The sequence below is a fragment of the Thrips palmi genome, unplaced genomic scaffold (genome assembly GCF_012932325.1).
Source record: "Thrips palmi isolate BJ-2018 unplaced genomic scaffold, TpBJ-2018v1 HiC_scaffold_12, whole genome shotgun sequence".
Classification (NCBI taxonomy): Eukaryota; Metazoa; Arthropoda; class Insecta; order Thysanoptera; family Thripidae; genus Thrips; species Thrips palmi.
Window position 1 is genome coordinate 944,041 of NW_023144623.1, and position 5,388 is coordinate 949,428.

Consider the following 5,388-nt stretch of genomic DNA (forward strand, 5'->3'; position numbering starts at 1 on the left):
GGCTGGGACCGCACCGCGCCTCTTCGCCGGAGCCAAAGGTGGCGTCCGCACAGCCATCCCAGACGTCGACAGCTACTTTCTTCGTCTGTGCCGTCTGTCACTGCAAGTGCGACGGAGACACTGCTAGAGCAGGTAGCGTGGATGCACCCCGGCAGCCAGGCAGGCGCGAGCCCCACTCTACAAATCAAAGAGTGTACATAGTATGCTCTAACTGGAGCATGCCTGCAAGCACGCTCTAGCTAGCGCATGCCTACCAAGCATGCACTAACTAGTGCATACATGCCATGTACACGCTTCCTGATGCAGAAAGCTCCCTATCCCTTATGTAGTAAATGCGAGGGGGTATGCACTCCCGTAATAGTCGGTTCACTCTATCTGTAATAGCACGCGTAATAATACGCGTAATAGATGCGTAATAGCCGAAATTGTCAAATTTTTTTCAATTTTGGTTTGTTTTAGGCCGTTTTTAGCTTCATTCCGAATAATTTGTGGCGTAATAGACCGTAATAGCGTAATAGTCGGTACACAGGTTCAGAGAGCGCATACCCCCTCGAGTAAATGTATGCTTCAGTTAGCGTGTACATGACATGTATGCACTAGTTAGTGCATGCTTGGCAGGCATGCGCTAGTTAGAGCGTGCTTGCAGGCATGCTCCAGTTAGAGCGTACCATGTACACTCTTTGATTTGTAGAGCAGACGGCCGGGCGCATTACAATGGCAGTCTGGCAGTGCAGGGCGGGCGGGGCGGGGGAGGTGTGGCGGGGGCACTTCGGGGGCCGGTCCCTTGATCAGGCCTGTTTGCCTGCCTCAAGCCTGCCTTCGCCACGCCAGTCGCCGAAAAGTCGCGTTTTTGGTCTCGGCGTTTCCCAAATTACGGCCACACCGTTCAAGATTTTGACTTGAAATTTTGAGAGGCGGCAGCGAACGAGTTGGACTACAACGCCGAGAAGCCCGATTTTCAATATCGTGCCCAGGAGCCGAGATACGGCGGTCTCCGTTTTTCGAGCCGATCACGCCAGTAGGCAAACAGGCAATGTCGGACCGGATTTGACCGGACCGGAGGCGGGCCTGGTCTATTAGCAGTCTCTCTACTAAGTTTGAATTTTTTTGGGCCAGCCGTTTGCGAGAAATGGCGATTTTCATTTCGGTCTGCATCGGCTCCCCGCGCGGAGGCACGGCCGGCGGCCGACCTGGAGACTCCTGTTAAACATAGTTACTAAATGCTTGTAAATAGACGACTTGAGCTAGGCGAAAGAAGAGGAAGAAAATACCCTCCCGAACATGGCGGCCGGCCCCTCTTTTGTCCTAGCAGCTGACGGCGGCCGGCCGTCATGTTCGGGAAGGTATTTTCTTCCTCTTCTTTCGCCTAGCTCAAGTCGTCTATAAGACACCTAAACAGGAATTTATCATATCCCTGTTAACATTTTGGCGGCTATTTTTATGAGAAATCTTACCGTGCGAAAAATGTTTTATGTTTATACCTCCCGTTTCCCGCCAGACGGTACTCCGCTACTTAGATCTTTCGGCTCTCTTCAAGACTCAATTGGTAATACTATATCTCGGTTCCGCAAAAGCTAATAAGTCCCTGCCACCACAATGGGTGTTTATTAATTGTTTCACATATGCTGGCTAAGTTTCTAGTTCCTGAACTTTTACCTTATTTTGTGTGTGCGCAGCTGCACGAGCTATGGTTGTGAGAGAACCGTCAGTATGAGAGGGGACCTTCTTCTATCACGTTGGCGATGGATTTTATTTCCATAGAAGTTCTGCCAGTAACGGCACATAATATTTCAAGTGTGTTCGATACGAAAGAGGTTGTCGTGCCCGGGTTTCACTCAGTCCCAACCAAGTATTACAACTGACTGCGAGGTCTCCTGAACACGATCACAATAGGGACGTCCTTTACCCTGACGAAGTGGCTCTGCGGCCAGCTATCATCGAGCGATGCAGGACGCTCGAATAAAAAGTAATTGAAGGGAAAATTCAGGGCGAAGGAGGCAGGCGGCCCGACCCTCGGCCACGGCGCCGCACCGCGGCCTGAGTGCGGTGTGTCGAGGTATGCTCACCGCGCCGCCGGTCACATTCGAGATCTCGCCCCGCCGTCGTGCAGACTTTTCCAGTGGCGGTGCCCTGTGCACTAATAGTCACTCCGATGCATCCCAGGTTGTAATGCCCCTGTGGCTAGACAGGAAATAAGGGAGGGAGGGGAACCATGGCCACTTTTTTTTGGTGCCTCCCTCTACTCCACCGTGTGGTTCGAAAAGTTAAGTTTCCAGCATGAAGGGATTCTTTGGACCTCCAAGGACCTCTTTCACCCATTGGAACTTGTCTGCAATGCACGGCAGGCTCACAGAACACTTTGGAAAATAAAACGCAAAGTGGTCATGGCGCCCCACCTATGGAGCACCATGACCACCCCGTGGGGCACCATGACCATAGTAATTTTTTGGCCCAAAAAAGTGTACTTTCTACCAGTATTCTCATTGAAATTGTTTATATCGCTGTCCTTACCATCAGGCCAGTCAACTTAACTAAAAAACCACTGTAAAAACCTTCGAAGTGTCAAACGTTCTATGATGCCTTAAAATGGACGGTTTAAAACAGTTAACGCTCTAAGGCTTTCAAATTTCACATCCAAAGCTATGACATGTGTTAACATTTTATGTTTGTCTTGCTAAGACGAATCCAAATTCGTATGCGGATTTCAATTTTAAATTTTAAGAAAATTATCGCGGGGACTACACTGCAAACAAGTGAATTAAATGCTGTTTCTCATAATGCCAGAGCCATCTTGGTGCAAAGTAGCCACGGATCGCCTTCGCGGCCAACTTTTGCGGTTTTGAGCTCATTTAGTGCAAGAGAAACTACCATTTCAAGTCTCAGTTTCAGAAGCATTCTTAATCATCTTGGTGATTCACGATTTGTGATAAAACTATCTATTCTGCAGCAATTATTCTACCTTTATGCATTTTCAGAAGCAAAAAGCAAATTTTCGACGAAAATAAATCATTAAAATAAATCATTATCAGGCCAAAATATGGGAAAAAACACTCAAATATGTATGGTCATGGTGCCCCACTAAAAAGTGGTCATGGCTCCCCACAATGCAGTTTACGACTTTAAGGCACCCCGAGCAAGCAAACAGCTACTTACAATTAATAACAGGAAAAGTAGCGATATACATCGGCAACTTTGGCCCGTCCCGCACATTGAGAAACGTACGAATTTCGCCTATGTTTGACCCTGACGGGAATTAAACCTGAGTCTGGGGTTAAAATAAATGTCGTTTTCGTCATCAGCACCCTCAAAAACATCAGAAACAATGAAAAAACTCGAATAAAAAGAATGTTCAAAAAATACCCCGCTGGGATTTGAACCCGGGTCCGAACTTCTCCGATTCGCTCGAAACTGGCACCATTGGTTTTTTCTCGTCACCCCGATTCCAAAAATACCCCTACATGCCCAACTAGCTGCATCCGTTGCCGAGATCCTCCTCGACCCCATGTAGACCATGATGCACCTGCAGCAGCGCCCCCGGGGCTCGGATCGGATTTGCTGCCACCGGGCGGTTCTTAGGGTCACCCAAGGAGGCAGCATACCAAATTTGGTCAAGATCGGACCACGGGAAGTCCTCGGACGGACGAACGGACGAACGGACGGACGCACAGCAGGGATCATACTATATGCCCGTCCCTCCGTCATTTTTTTTTACAAAAAATAAACGGGACGGGCCAAAAATGTGATGTTGGATATTTTGCCGGAGAGCCGACATTTTGAGAAAAACCTAAGACAACGAACTTATCTCCTCAAATGTGAGATTGAGGAGAAATATCTCAGATTTGAAAAACGCCCAATTTAGCCAAAACGCTGTAACAAAAATTTTGGCGAGGTGCTATGGTCGTACCCTTGAAGCTAGAAGGTAGGGCTCTGGCTGAAAATAGTTAGAATTCTATTCTCTCGAAAGTCCGGTCGACCGGTTGCCGTCGGCAAAGTAGTTCCCGAGAGCAAGGGGGGTGGTCATAGCGCCCCAGTGCACTCTACAAAAAATGTCCTGTCAACGCCGTGAATTTATTACCAATGTTTGCTGTTATGCAATTCACGGCGTTTGCTGTGAACTAGTTCACGGCGTTCACTGTGATCTCGGTCACAGTGTTCACTGCGATCTGGCCACAGTAAACGCCGTGAATTGGAGCCTGATTGGCAGTACTTCGGTGCTCAGTGGCGTCAAACTCACAGTGTTTACTGGGGACCAGATCACAGTGAACACCGTGAACAAGATCACAGTGAATCCCGTGAACAAGATCACAGTGAATCCCGTGAGCAGATCACAGTAAACGCTGTGAACTGACCTACAGTAAAAACTGGTAATAAATTAACGGCATTTACAGGACATTTTTGGTAGAGTGTGGTCATGGTTCCCCACCCTCCCGTACCAATTGGTAATTTGGGCCGTCTCCTCCCGATAAGTGGTTCGGAACCGCCGCAAGTAACGTTTCCGCGACTCCAGGATCTCCAGGACAGGTTCGGCTTCCGGCTCCGATTGGGGCTCGGGTTCCGGTTCCTCCTCTCTAGGCCGTTCAGCGCTAGGAGTGCGCTCCGGGGATGGGGCAGGGCCGGGCTGATCAGTTGTGGTCTAGCCTTTCAAGTCAAGTCAAGAATCGGGACGCGCCGGAGAGGTAGGCAACTCCTCCTGCGAGACGGTGTGGCGGGCCGGGGAATCAGCGCGGGAAGGGCCGGGTTGGGGCGAGGCGGGGCAGCCTCAACAGCTCGAGAAGCAGAGCGAGTTACTGCACCCCCGACCATGTCAAGGGCGGGGCGGGGCACTGTGCGAAAAACCCACAGTAAATCCCGTTAATTTTTTGCCGGGATTTACTGTAGTTCAGGACACAGTATTTACTGTGCCTGGTTACAGAATTTACTGAACCTGGTACAGGATATTCCGTACTCCACTCCAGTGGTAACAGTAAATCCCGTACAAAGTACAGTAGATCCTGTAAAAAAAGTACAGTAAATCCTGTACTCTGAACTACAGTGACAGCTGTACTAATCGCGACAGGATTTACTGTGATTTTTTCCCACAGTGGGGTGGAAGGGGCAGGGAGGGCGAGGCGCAATGCCAACTGATGGTTAAGTGCACCCTGCTTGTTAGCTTTGGACTTTTCCCGAAGGAAAGCCATGTAACCGGCTTGGAGGAATGCAAGGAGACGGGGGGTCACTGCGTTGAGATGGACTAGGAGTGCGCTTGCACTCCAGGGCCGTTGAGTAGGCCTCTGCGAGCAGTTCGAGTAGAAGCAGCCTGCTTCGTACTCATCCAATATGTCTCCAAGAGACATGGTGAGGGAGGAAAGGCAGTGGGGAAATCTAAGGGGAAAGCCTTAAAAAAGGCTG